Source organism: Macaca mulatta, chromosome 2 (assembly GCF_049350105.2).
Source record: "Macaca mulatta isolate MMU2019108-1 chromosome 2, T2T-MMU8v2.0, whole genome shotgun sequence".
In the NCBI taxonomy this organism is placed as follows: domain Eukaryota; kingdom Metazoa; phylum Chordata; class Mammalia; order Primates; family Cercopithecidae; genus Macaca; species Macaca mulatta.
In genome coordinates, this window is record NC_133407.1 from 151,014,435 (window position 1) to 151,029,757 (window position 15,323).

At 40.1% G+C, this 15,323-nt stretch overlaps 1 protein-coding gene across 1 annotated transcript in view; it reads right to left on the reverse strand.

The window, feature by feature from the left end:
• TIMP4 (TIMP metallopeptidase inhibitor 4) overlaps window positions 1-15,323 on the reverse strand; it is a 329,812-nt gene that overhangs the window by 37,994 nt on the left and 276,495 nt on the right. The gene's annotated exons all lie outside the window — the stretch shown is intronic.

The following is a 15,323-nucleotide window of genomic DNA, read 5'->3' on the forward strand; positions in this document are numbered from 1 at the left end:
GCCCTCCTCCCACAACACACATAACTAAAGAACAAACAAAAGCGTGGGGTACCTGGGCGCAAGGCAATTGACCTTTAGAGTTCCTTCTATTTCCAGATGTAGGGGAGGCAGATGTCCTGTTACTTTCGTGGCTGGGCCTGAAAATTAAGCATGCATAAGACAGATGAACAGGACAAACGTATACACATTTTATTTAATATTTTTATGTGTACATGGGAATCTTCATAAGGAAAATGAAGGCCCAAGCTGTTAAGCCCACAACTTGTATACATTTTAAATAAAGAATGATAAATTGTGACGATATGACAAAACAAAGGGGTCTGAGCTAGTCAGCCAGTAAATTGTGGGAAAGTAGGAAATATATGGGAGAAACTAATGGGAGAGAAGGGTTACAAATTTTAGTAAGGTTTTGTCTGTGGAGATTCATCTCAGTGTCAATTCCCTGTCTCTGGTGATAAGAATGTTTGCTCCCTTCTTCCTTTTGGGGGAGAGGCACCCTTCCGACAAGAAGTTTTAGTCCTGCTTCAGACAGGAACGGGGAGGTCAGAAAACCTTTCCTGCATCTGTTGTTCTGTTGCCTTCAGCTCACTGTAAACTGTTGAGCTGAATAAACAACAAAGTGGCATATTTTGAGGTGGCATACTCTGACCACCTTCACAAACCAAGAGTCTGCCACTAGCCATTGCTTGTATCCCCTGATTCCAAATATGTTTTAAGAGAAGTCATTTGTTTAGTCAAAACATTTCTTGAGCACTTACGATAAACATAAACATTGTGATGGATTCATAGGAATATTTGCTGACATTTCCATAGTCAGGCACTATTCTAAATACTTAATGCACATCAACTTTTGTATTCCTTATAATAAGCCTATATGGTAGGTGCTGTTATTATTTTATAAATGAGAAATGGAGGCACATCAAGGTCAATAACTCACTCAGGTCACTCAGCTGGGCAGGTGGTAGAGCTAGGATTTGAACCTAAGCAGTGCAGCAGCAGAACTCATGGCCTGAGCTACTTTGCCATATTACTTTTATTTAATCTAGCAGAGTCAACAAGACAATTGTATTACATTTTACATAGTGTGATAAGAGGTGCACACAAAAATTTACAGCATATCCACCTTTTTTCTTTACCTTCTCTCTCCATCCCCTGGCCCCAGGGAAAGAAGGAGTGGGAGAAAGTTAGGAAATCTGTGACCAGTGTTGACCCCTTGTCCTAAAACTATGAGTAACATACACAATGTTTCTTATTCTGATAGAATATAATTCTGGTTCTTAAAAAATTACTCATTCTTCTACATGTGATGTCAGACCAAAAACCACAAGTGGCTTATTTAGAAAATGAGTCAGCCTGGAAATGCTGCAGTGACAAAAAGGAGAGGCATTTACCATAGGTCAGGCAGCACCCTGGTCTGAAGGACATATGGATTCTCTCCAGCCCTTAGTAATGGGGTGGGGCTGGGGGTGGGGAAGTTCCATTCAGAAACAGGCTTCTTGCTACTTAAAAAAGACAGCCCCAGAGACTGGGAAATTGGCTATTCACAGCCATCAATAAATACTCAGCGAATACTGTGGTAAAAATTATCTGCAGCTAAGATCTCTGAAAGGTTGGTTGCAGTCTTCTACAAATCTTGAAGCCTTGTGTGTAGGCCAGCTTTGACCACTATGCAACCACCTCTGCAGTTTATGGGGATTGCCTACCTATGTCTTCACCCCAGATTAGTAAAGGTAGAAAGCCTCATCCCTGCCCACATGGAACTCGTCATCTTCTCGGGCCAAGATAAATTAATTCTGTCCTTTATTGATTTGTTCACAACCCCTTATTTTACTTAGCTCCATAAATTTTACAGGAGGAATATAAAAATGAATTAAGCAAGGATTTGGCCCTCACAAAGTTTATTGCCCAGTAGGGAAGATGTGTAAATATAAAGAAGAAAGTGTAATGCATTAAGTCAAATGCAGTCAAAATGTTAGTTTGGAAAAAAAAATAAGCTTGATAGGTATTGGTGAGGATATGAGAAGCAGAAGGAAGTCTTACACATTGCTAATGGGGGTGTGTTGATACTGCCGTTTCAGGGAACAGTTTGGCAATCATGCATAAACCCTATGACTCAGCAATTCCATTTCTGGACATTTACTCTAGAGAACCTCTTGCACATGTACATAAGAAACCAAGTAAAAGAATATTGGTCGCAGCGCTGTACAAAGAATGGATATAACCACCTCTCGTGGGGAATTAAAACATATTGTGGTTTACTCATAAATTGGAATACTTACTGTGTAGGAGTTAAATAAAATATATGAGGAATGCAGATGAGTTCAGGTAAGATATGGAAGGAGAATGAATAAGATGTAAAATGGACCACAAGCAGCATACGCTGTTGCAGTGGGGCAAGCTTCTAGCTCCGGTGTTCAGAGAAGACTGCACCCTGGAGGTGAGCTGTGCACAGCCCACAGGACAGGAGGCACGCCACCTGCCGGGACTGGGCTTTGTGCACAGAATTCAGCCACTGAGTTTTACAGCTGGAAGTTGCATCTAGCTGCATCAAGGCCCAGGCAACTTAAGGAGTTTGCCAAGGTCAAAAAGGGAGTTAGTAATAGAAGCAAATGAGTCTCAACCGTAAGTGTCAGGTGGGCCATTGGGAACATCGCCTTTCCTGAAATAAATGAAATGGGTTTCATATTCGGGGGTCCTCCAGGGAGGGAGAGACTTAAGGAATCATTTCACAGAGGCCAGGAGACAAAGGGAAGAGACAGTGTTGCCTAGTGGAAAGAGTCTGGGTTTTGGAATCAAACTGAGTTTAAATCCAGGCTCTGCTAGTTATTGGCTAATTGATTATGTAGTTTAACTTTTCTGTGTCTCAATTTTCTCATCTGTAAAATGAGAATAATGCTGCCTTTCCAAGGAGGTTGTCTTAAGAATTAAGCTGATAGAGTCTGTTCCTAACAGTGGTTGGCATGTGAGATCACAAGAAACCCTCTCTGTCACATAGAAAACCTGTGTAAGTCCCAAATCCCCTTTTCCCAGGACTCCTCCAGGAGCAGCCAAACAAATGCCAAACATGCCTTAATCCTGCTCCTGACACCAGGGGAGCCTCTAGGGCAATTTCAGCCCATCCGATGCCTTTTCCTAGGGTTATGGCTCCTTTTAGTTGTATTAGCTAAACTGAGTTGAGGGTGGACATCTGGGAAGGCCTGTGCTGTGCCAAGCCATTCCACTAGCAATAAACACACAGCAGACACATACACACGTACGTACACACATGCACACACAATAAAAACTGCAGCTACAGAAATGACAATGCAAACCCCAGGTGACCACAATGGATGCTTTTTTAAACACTGATACCATACCATCATTCCTACAGTGGTATGGTTTCCTTCAAAGCAATTCCTGTGGGAGATTATTTATTCCTACAAGGCTGCTGCTTATGTTCAGAACATAATTGCTTTCGGATCTGTAGTACATTATTTGAATTCCTATAACTCTTGGAAGATCAGAAATTCTTTACCTGGAATCCAGGTATTTCCATGCATACTATACTGTGTATTGTGCATTTTGGCAGGCCCTCAACACACACACAAAAGTTTAAGAATCGTTGCTTTAGGGAGTAAATTTTGATTAAAAAAAAATTTAATTCTTTTGGAGTCAAATCTATTGATTAAGGTAGATAATATATACGGTCCAAAATGCAATGTGACTCTAAGTTAATGAGACAATGTTCTGTGGCTTACAAACTAGTTCTGAAGTAAATCCCAGAAAGGGGTCTCAGATCTGTTTTGAATAGTTTCTCTCTGAAATAAATGTATAGACCCATCAAGGTTATCAGGTTTGAAAGAGAAGATGCATTCCAACAGGCAAATTCTGTTGTTTGTGGAAAATAAACAATTTATTACTGTCTAATTTGCAGGTTACAGGCTATATTCAGAATAATGTTTTCTCCTCAAATAATCATAACATTATTACTTACATTTGTATTTTCCAGTTTATGTAGGACCTTGCAGTTTAAAGGCACTTTACAGTTTACAAACACTGATTCAGCTGTCATTTTGTGGAATTCTCACAATAGCCCCATGAAGCTATCCCTCATCATAGGTGACTTCTGAGTGTCTGAACTATGGGCTCACACTTGAATGGTACTTTTCCTCCTGTGGTACAAGTTTCCTTGGACTTTAAGCCTGTTGATTGTAAACATGTAGAAAAATAATGCAACTAGTCATTCTCTCTGATTTATCCACCTCTTATTCAACACCCGATTACTCTGAGAACTTGCTTTCTATCTTGCTTGGATATTGATACAGTTAGACACACACACTTGTGCTTGCCCACTGGTCTATATTTTCGGGACTCTTGTTTCATGGGCCCTACTCCCCAGCCTGCTACCTTTATCGAGGAGATAACCTTCCAGAAAGGGGAAGAGGGAACACTGGAGATAACCTGAGAGGGGAGGAGAGCTGTTACCTGGCCCCACCTCATGTGTAAATGAATGCTCCCCAGGGAACTCCACCCCTTGGTCATTTTCAGCCACCTCCATATCCACATACATCTCTTCTGATAAGAATCTCCACCCTTCAGCTAACTCCTCCAGGCAGTTCACAGCAGAAAGCAGAAAGCTACAGCTGCCTGGGTGGATCAGGTTAAGTTCAGCAACCGCCTAACCCTACTTGTTTTAGATTCTCAGTCCTGGGGAAGGGAGATATTAGCTCTATTGGATTAGTGAGGGGACAACACAGGTTTAGACTTCTTGGATCCACTCTGGAACTCACTGGTAATGATAGAAAACTGCAAGACTAGGCCCAGAGGGGCTCAGCAAATCCTGACCTGTATATACCCTGAAGACCTCAAACCAGCCCTGGGACCTGAGTGTTGTAGGGAATGGACCAGAATGAATTTGGGATGCTCATTTACCTTCGGAGTTTCCCTTGGGCTCTAAAGACACTTTGGTTTGCATATTTCACATCAAAGCAGTGATACATTTCAATTTAAGATTAGTAGACAAGGCCAGTAGATTATTTCTTCTCAAGAACTATTCCTTTATTCCATCCCCATAGCTATTATTCTGGATTAGGGCCTTTATTCACACCTTTTATTGTGATAGCCTTCTAACTGGGTTCCCTGGCTTCATTCCCTTGCTTGTTTCTGCCAGGTACACTTTTAAAATCTCTGATCGCATCATTCTCCTGGTCACAGTCTTCCAGGGGATCCCCAGGCTTAACTAGTGAAACCTAAACTCCTTAACTTGGTATTTAAGGCCCTCTAGAGTCAAGATTCAATTTACCAGGAAGGCAGCGTATGGACTGGTTAAGTGTAAATGCTTTGGGTTAGTTTCTGTACCGGTTCTGTCACTTGCTAACTGTGTGACCTTGGCAAATGACTAAAATCTAAACCTCAGTTTTTCTCCTTTGAATGGTTTAATGATTTCATAGTTTCATTTCCAAGTTTGTTCTGTTGGGATCCATTTTACCATTCTAAGGTGAGGAAATGGGTCCACAGCTTGTCTCAAGAAGAGGAAGTAACTCAGACATTTACCAAGGTGCTAGGCCTGATTTTTAGGCTTCTGAAACTGGAGTTTGGCCATTAAACTAAGTTAATGGATCTACTGAGCATATACCCAACAGGATCTTTTTCCCTAAGTCTGTCATTTCAAAGGGCGCAACTATATCTAGAGAGACTAGATTTCTTATTTCTTTTTTTAAATTTATTTTACATTTAGTCAATAGACCATTAGTAGATAAGCCTTAAAACTTGTTGAATGACAGGATGTCATCGACAGGAAAGACTGCGAATAGTTATATTATTGCTCCTAATTCCTTACTCTCCTCCATTCTCATAAGTGGATGATATCTCCCCACCCATTGCCAAGTGACCTGCTTCTCTGTCCCAAAGACACTGGGCTTAGTTATAGAACCTGCTTTGGCCAATGGCATGGAAACCAACAGAATTTACTCCATGAATGCCACCTCATTTGATTCTCCCGTTGACCTCAAAATGGTTAAACTGAGTCTCAGAATGGAGACACGAACAACAGAACTGCAGGCAGTTGCAGCTGCCGGCATCTTAATGTGAGCGATAAATACATGTTTACGTTGTAAGAAATTGGCATTTTGGAGTTGTTTTCATAGCGCAGCTGACTGATACATATCAACAAAAAAATGTGTTAAGAATAGGCCCTTCCTGGAGTTTTGCCTAGAGTGAGTGAGTCAAAAAACTAATTTTTAAACTGGCTATTGCAACACTGCAGGAAGATGGTTGAAAATTAAAGGAGACATTCAAGTGAATGAGGGTAGTATGAAGAGAGGTGTAAAGTCTGTACTGGGAGGAGGAAATGGTGTTTCTTTGACTTTAAAATATTTTGTATTTGTTTGTTACATTCTTCTCAGGCTTCCTAGACTATCTTTTTAAACCTTGGAGTTTGATTTCTCCCAGAAAAGGCACAGCCTATGAACTGATTTACAGTATTATTGGAAGATGAGATGCTTCTAATAATTGATAAAGTTCTGTCAAGCACCTTACTTAAAAATTAACCTTTCTGTCAAAAAACTGTCTAGTGACATGGAAACCGCAAGGCTTTCCTGATTATATATGAAAATGTGGCTATAGATAGATTCTTATACAATAAAACTTCATAAAGAGTGGCCACAGAAGAACATCTGCCTATGAATGATAGCATAGCCCAGCAGTGTTTTTTGTTTTGTTTTGTTTTGTTTTTTTACAAGACCTACTGAACCTTTGGGGGGGGGGTAACTAAAATGTAATAGGAATGGACATGAGAGTATTTTAAAACAAACAAAATCCCAAAACCTGTATTTCTAACTTCTTGTAAACTGAGTCACTACTTCAGACCCTTTAATGCTGTTATTTTCAAAAGCAAATACTGCTTTTGTTTGCATCCCTTAACTATATCCTCATAATGTTCTTGCTGCTCCCAGATTTGCATCCCCGATTATTTCTCAAAAGTTAGGCCAGATAAAGCCTAAAGACACTTTCATCATGGCACATCTCTAACTCGAATACCCAGAATAGCTCCTGCTGCCTAGAGCCTAAAAGCCAATCTACAGCTTATTGTCAAGGTATCTGCAAACAAAAACCAATGGTCTTAGCTGCCTACTGTATCAATTCTCTTCTCCAGACTAGTGATCTACTCACTATTTCCCATATGTAGCTTGTACTTTCCTGCCTACTTGCCTCTGCTCATGAGGTTAGAGATGTGTTCTTTCTTTCTCTTCTAAGAGCTTGTCCAAATTTCCCACCTTTTAAGCCTCCACTCCCAAGTTTCACCTGTGAAGCTTTCTCTGACCACAAAAGTACAAGGGATTAGGGTCCCATTGCTACCATAATGACCATGGGATGGCACAGGCTTTTTGGAACCCAATACTGCCTGACTTAAAGAAATCAAAGAACTAGCTGGGTACACTGGCTCACACCTGTAGTCCAAGCACCTTTGGTAGGTTGAAGCAGGAGGACCCCTTGAGGTGAGGAATTTGAGGCCAGCCTGGGCAACAAAGCAAGACCCTATCTCTACCAAAAAAAAAAAAAAAAATTTTTTTTTAAGAAGTCAGAGAACCATAATTTATTATAACTTCTTAGGGGCTAAATAGATTAAGCAGAAGGCAAAAACTAAACACCACACTCAAGTATTCTATGAAGCCAGATTCTGCTTCTAAAGTGCTAAACTGTCATTAATTTCATTAGAATCTAGGAACAAATACAAACACCAAAATCGCCTTTCTAAAGTAATGGCCATTGCTGAAGCATTTCTTTCAGAACCTGGAGACCCATTAAAGATTTTGGGGTCTCAAAACATATGGAGAGTAAATCTTGAAAGGCAAGGGAATCCATGCATTCTAGGAAATCTATAAACCATAAATATTAGTTTTAGCCCAATCGTTTTAAAACTTTATTTTTTTATTTTATTTTATTTTTTGAGATGGACCCTCACTCTGTTGCCAGGCTGGAGTGCAGTGGGGCGATCTCGGTTCACTGCAGTCTCCGCCTCTTGGGTTCAAGTGATTCTCCTGTCTCAGCCTCCCGAGTAGCTGAGTCTATAGGCGCACGCCACCACACCCAGCTAATTTTTGTATTTTTAGTAGAGATGGGGTTTCACCATACCATGTTGGCCAGGATGGTCTCGATCTCTTGACCTCATGATCTGTCCTCAGCCTCCCAAAGTGGTGGGATTACAGGCGTGTTTTTTGTAATTAAACACTATTTTTTCAAAAAAAAATTTTTTACATGGAACCTTAACATGAAATGCAGGTTGTAGCCAATTTGTTCTGTTAAATCGGGGCAACAGGTCAGGCACACCACTGGGTTAGTCTCTATGGTCCCTCTACCACACCTGATCCTTGCATCCCTTGAATGGGAAGCTGAGTCTCTCAAAAACAATTTATTGCTGGACTACTACAAAGCTCCTACTCAGTCTACATTTCTGATGATTGTTTACCCAGGCTATCTTTAAATGGAACCTTTCGGACTTCCTGCTTAGTTGAATCTAAGCTGAGGTTGCATTATAGCCATGACCAAAATGGAGAAATAGACACTGCTTAGGCTCACCTGGGATACACAGGGTAGGAACTCTGAACAGATAGGAGTATATGCCATGCATGCCTAAGTTCCCAGCAAAGAGGGGATAGTCTCCGTGTCAGCCTCTGGATCAGAGCCCACTGCCTGCAGCCCAGTGATGGCAGGTGGGAGGAGTTCCACAGAGAGCACCTTGGAAATGGGATTGGGCTCCTTGGCAGTATCTTTATTCCCTACAATTGCTTCAAGCCTCAGGGCTGCTGGCTGCTTGAGCTATCATTTTAATTAAAACATTTACCCTAAGTGACAGGATCAAGCTAATGGAAGGTTACAAAGACTAAGAGTAGAGAATATTAAGAATGTGTTTCATGGCTGGGCGCCGTGGCTCACGCCTGTAATCCCAGCACTTTGGGAGGTCGAGATGGGTGGATCACCTAAGGTCAGAAGTTCAAGGCCAGCCTGGCCAACATGGTAAAACCCTGTCTCTACTAAAAATACAAAAACTAGCTGGGCATGGTGGTTGCTGCTTGTAGTCCCAGCTACTCAGGAGGCTGAGGCAGGAGAATCGCTTGAACCCAGGAGGGGAAGATTGCAAGTCAGCCAAGATCGCGCCATTGCACTGCAGCCTGAGCGACAGAGACTCCCTCAAAAAAAAAAATGTGTTTCATATGTTGCCATTTTATAGTCACCAGCACCCCTTCTAGGTCTCTCTTCTACCATGAAGTCCAAGACTTCAATACATGAGATCATCTAGGATCACAAAATACATGTATTGTTCCTTGCATGGAAAAAGGAGCTTAGAAATCACAGTAAGATACCGTCTCATACCAGTCAGAATGGCTGTTATTAAAAAGTCAAGAAATAACAGATTCTGGTGAGGCTACAGAACAAAGGGAATGCTTATGCACTGTTGGTAGGGATGTAAATTAGTTCAGCCACTGTGGAAAGCAGTTTGGAAAATTCTCAGAGAACATAAAACAGAACTACCATTCAACCCAGCAATCCTATTATTGGATATATACCCAAAGGACTATAAATCATTCTATCAAAAAGACACATGCACTTGCATGTTCATTGCTGTGCTATTTGCAATAGCAAAGACATGGAACCAACCAAGGTGTCCGTCATTAGTGGACTGGATAAGGAAAATGCGGTGCATATACACCATGGAATACTATGCAGCCATAAAAAAGAATGAAATCATGTCCTTTGCAGCAACGTGGATAAAGTTGGAGGCCATTATCCTCAGTGAATGAACCCAGGAACAGAAAACCAAATACTACATGTACTCACTTATGAGTGAGATCTAAACACTGAGCACACATGGACATAAATATGGGAACAATAAACTCTGTGGACTACTAGACAGGGGAGTGAGGAAGAGGGGCATGGGTTGAAAAAGTACCCATCAGGTACTATGCCCACTACCTAAGTGATAGGATTCATACAAACCTCAGTATCACACAATATGCCCACATAACAAACCTGGACATGTACCCCCTGTATCTAAAATAAAAGTTGAAATTTTTAAAAGGAAAGAAAAGAGAGCTTAGACGTGAATAAGCATTTGAATGGCAATGTGGGATGAAAGATTCCTCATGCCAGGTGTCACATCCGAATGAACTGAGGATAATACTGTATGACAGATAATCATGGATGAACCTAGCAGGAAAATGTAATTTCCTGCTAGTGGTTTTCTATAGCCTGTTGGCGTAAGCACAGGTAGGGCTAAAGGAACCCCTTAACCTAGGTTAGGTATTATTGAATTAAGTATTATTGCCTTCCGACAAGCCACCAAGATCCCAGGGCTGTGAGACAGAGGGGTAGAGAGGAAGGCACAACCCTACATGAAAGAAAGGGATTCATTAAAATACAGTTTGTATTTAAATACAATATGAAAGGAAACATAAGACTTTACAGTCTATTATGAGTAAGGGTGTGGCTGCTGTAGCCAAATTAGGAAAAAACAAAACAACTAAAATTGTTTTTTATACGCATGTACCAGCCGGTGGGCAAAACACCAAAGGTGCCTGATGGGAGTGGGCATGTCAGGGCTAAGCACAGAAAAGAGTACTCCTGAGAAAACCCCTGCAGACCCTCACAACACAGAATCCTGCTGATCAAACTGAACCGTGAAACAAACACATCAACACAAGACCACTTTGCTTCCTCTGAATTATGCTGAAAGTGTAGCGCTATTCCGAACATAGATGGTTTGTTATTTAATGGGCAGCAGCAAGGTGCTCGCCTAGGTGATTTCATGTTGTCAGTGTATGAATCCGAGTCACTTGTGCTCCTTGCTGCACAGTTACCCTCGCTGGACATCAGCAGTGTATGACTTCTGCCCCCAACAGAACACAATGTAATGTGCCTTGAGGGGGATGAAGGGACACCAAGTGATGGCCCTGAAAGCAGCGGACTCTGGTTGGTGACAGCCAGAACTGTATTCAGTCTCCCTTACTTTTGCCACCTCCACTTTATCCCAAACTCACGTCCTTTAAGAAGTTTTCTGCCCAATTGGCTGAAGTAACTCCAATCCGCCCTGCAGTCAGTCCAGGTGCAAGGCACGGAGTGAAGACGTGTGCTTCCTCTGAGAGCTGTAAAATCTTTCCTAAGAGAGAAACAACCATGAAATTTTTTTTCTAATTTGCATGTATATTTAGAATAATAGAATCATAGAACTGGAAGGAATTTCAGACGGCATCTAGCCCAAACCCACCTATCACAAACTTGGCGTGGAGCTGTGCATGAGGCTTGCAAGGTACCTTCAGATTAAACAGTAAAACTTCATGCCTTCAAATCCTGTTCTTTCAAATTTTATTATATTGCATAAGAGGCACAGAAGGACAAAAAGAACAATAAGCCAATGTTTTTTTATTATATTAAAAGTATATAATCGAAGAGCTCTGGGATCAAAGGAGAAATGCAAAATGATATTGCAGAATTCCTAGAAAATTCCAATATTGAAAACAGACATGTCAGACTCTCGGGTAAACAGTGCTCAAAGGAAATTAAGAGTATTAAATATCTATGTTAAGAAATACTAACGTAAATGAATTAAATGTGCAACTAAAAAGTAGGGAAATAACATAAATGGGAGAAATAAAAAAATGATAAGGATAAAAGCAGAAATTAATGAGATTTTAAAACTGACAATAAATCAAAAACTTGTTTGTTGAAAACGTTAACAAAAATAAACAATTCAATAGCCAACTTAGTTTTTTAGGAGGGAGAAAGCCCAAACATATCAAATAAGAAATGTCAAGGGGAAAGTCATTATCAAAAGAGAACCAATCTAAAAAACCACGACTCTGTACAAATACATGTAAAAACCTACATACAGTTAATAATTTGGGAGGATAGTGGCTCTCAAGCGTTTTGGGCTCTTGAACATTACTGGAGACTCAAAAGAGCTTTCATGTGCGTGGATTATATCTGCTAGTATTTACCATGTTAGATAATAAATTCATTACATGTTGACATAAATAACAATTTTATGAAAAATACTTATATATTCCTAAAAAAAAAAAAAACATGCAGAGAGGAGTGGCTTATTAGGAAGATCTCTTGAATGTCTCTGGCTTAATAGGAGACAGATGGATTCTCACCTGCTTCTGCGTTCGATTTGTTGTGATGTCTCACATACTGCAGGATCACTGCCCTGTAGTTTTTTTTTCTTTTTTGAGAGTCTTGCTCTGTTGCCCAGGCTGGAATGCAGTGGTGCCATCTTGGCTCACTGCAACCTCCGCCTCCAAGGCTGAAGTGATTCTCATGCCTCAGCCTCCCAAGTAGCTAGGACCACAGGCACGTACCACCATGTCCAGCTAATTTTTGTATTTTTAGTAGAGACAGGGTTTCACCACGTTGGCTGAGCTGGTTTTGAACTACTGGGCCCAAGCGATCTGCCTGCCCCGGTCTCCCAAAGTGTTGATATTACAGGTGTGAGCTACTGCGCCCAGCTGCCCCTGTATATTTGTGAAGGAATCTGAGTGAAAGAAGTAAGTAACAGCTCAACATTATGATGAAAATAAATTTAATCTTAACCCCTTAAGAAGATCTCAGGAAGAGGGGATCCTAGGACCACACTTAGACTTGATGTTCTAGGAAAATACAATTGACAAAAAATATGTAATTTGTTAACAAAAAACTTCAGACAATTTTACTTATGAATATGAATGCAAAAATTTTAAATAAAATGCCCAATAGCATATTAAGCAAACAACATGATCAAGCAAGACTCATTCCAGAATGCAAGAATCCTTCAATATTAGGAAATCTATTAATGTATTTCATCATATTAATAGACCTAAGCATTTGACAAAATAAAAACCCATTCCTGATAGAAACACCGAATAAAATAGGAATCAATTGATACTTTCTTAAAATAATACAATACAAAAATTACCAAAAAAAAAATTATTTCCTTCACACGAATTTATGTACATACATTTTATATATCATGTATAGATATATCTTAGCCCCTAGACCAGCATCTTATTTAGTGAGAACACTAAGGGGCTAAACTAAAATAAGATATGAGACAAGGGTGACCACAATTACCATTATCATTTAACGTGATATCGGAGGGGTTAGTCAACGCTATTAGACAAGAGAAAGCCACTAGATGCATAAGAATTGAAACAGAGATAGAACTATCTCTATTTGGGAAAATCGAATAGAATTGGGGGGAAAATCGAATAGAATTGGTGGGAAAACAAATAATTAGAGAATTTAAGAAGCAGGAAATTAGGTATTTTCTCAGCACTTATTTAGCCTGCTACATTTCTGTTTGCTTTTTATCTCATTAGTCCATTTTTCTATTTGTAGACAGTATTACAGTTTTAATTACTATAACTTTACAATATGTTTTAATTGTGTTAGGAAAATTTTCTTCCTTTTCAAAGTTGTAGATTATTTTCTCTTGCACATTTTCTCTTCCATCTAAAGCTTATGACTAAATTGTCAAGTTCCTTTAATAAAAACCTTTTGACATTTTGATTAAGAAGACATTAATTTACATATTTATCTGCCAGGAGAATTGACCTCTCTGCAATTTAATAATTGCTATTGTGTAGCATACATTGTCCCCCTAGTCAAGGCCTTCCCCAACCACCTATTTTAAACTGTTTCCTCTCCAGCACTCCCTCTTCCCCTCCTGGCTTTATTTTTCTCCACAGCACTTGTCTCCATCTAACACACTTTGTATATTACTTATTTATTTTGTTTACTGTCTGCCTCTCTTTATCACCAACGAGGACCTTTGTCTGTTTTGTTTATCACTATAAATAGCCCCAAAACCTAGGACAGTGCCTGAGACTTAATAGGTGCTCAACAAATATTTACTGATGAACTATTAACCTATTTGGGTCTTTGTTCGTTCCTTAAATAACATTTGATGATTTATTTAATATAAGATTGGCTAATTTCTTTTATTTATTTATTTATTTATTTATTTATTTATTTATTTATTTTGAGATAGTCTCGCTCTATGGACGAGGCTGGAGTGCAACAGCACAATCTCGACTCACTGCAACCTCCGCCTCCCTGGTTCAAGTGGTTCTCCCACCTCAGCCTCCTGAGTAATTGGGATTACAGGTGCCTGCAACCGTGCCCAGCTACTTTTTGTATTTTTAGTAGAGACGGGGTTTCACCATGTTAGCCAGGTTGTTCTTGAACTTCTGACCTCAGGTGATCTACTCACCTAGGCCTCCCAGAGTGCTGGGATTACAGGTGTGAGCCACTGCGCCAGGCCTAAGATTTGCTAATTTCTCCCTGCTCCCACCAAGATGTCTCGCTCTGTCGCCCAGGCTGGAGTGTAGTGGTGCGATCTCCACTCACTTCAGTCTCCGCCTCCTGAGTTCAAGCGATTCTCCTGCCTGAGCCTCCCGAGTAGCTGGGACTACAGGTGCCCGCCACCATGCCAGCTACTTTTTTGTGTTTTAGTAGAGATGGGATCTCACCATGTTAGCCAGGATGGTCTTGATCTCTTGACCTTGTGATCTGCCTGCCTCGACCTCCCAAAGTGCTAGGATTACAGGCGTGAGCCACTGTGCCCAGCCAATTTTCTTGAATTTTTCTAGATAGACAATTACATAATTTGTAAATATTGTCTTTTTCTTTCAATATTTATAGCTAAAATCTTTCCTTATCTTGAATTTTCATTGGCTGGAACCTCCAGCAAAATGTTGAAAATTACATGAAGAAGCATCCTTGTTTTCCTTCTAACTTTTAGGAAATGCTTGTCATACTGAATTATTAACTATTACTAAATACAGTAGATACCTATTATCAGGTTAAGGATATTTCCTTTTGTCCTTAGAAAACAGGAAGCACAAAAATTTTAAATGTTAACGTCCTCGAATTATTAATATTTTTCTCTAGGGTTTATATATTTTTTGTTTTGTTTGAAGACTTTCTTACCACAAGGTCATAAAGATAACTTTCTTCTATAAATTTGCCGCTACTATTTAGGGCTCTAATATACCTGGAATTGATCATTGTGATTGTGAAAAAGGAATACAGTTTCATTTCTTCCTATGTGGACCACCGGTGATCTCCACATAGCTTCTGGAAGAGTTTCTTTTTGCCTCAGTGACCTGCAGGGGTATTTTCGTCCTACATCATTGCTTGGGTCTGTTTCTGGCTTCTCAGATTTGTTCCATTAATCTAGTCATCTCTCCTCGCACGAATACTGTACTCTGTCACAATTGTTATATAATACATCTTCATATCTGACTGGGAAAGTCCCTTACCAAGTTCTCCTTCAAAATTGTCTCTGTGACTCTTGACTCTCAGCCCCT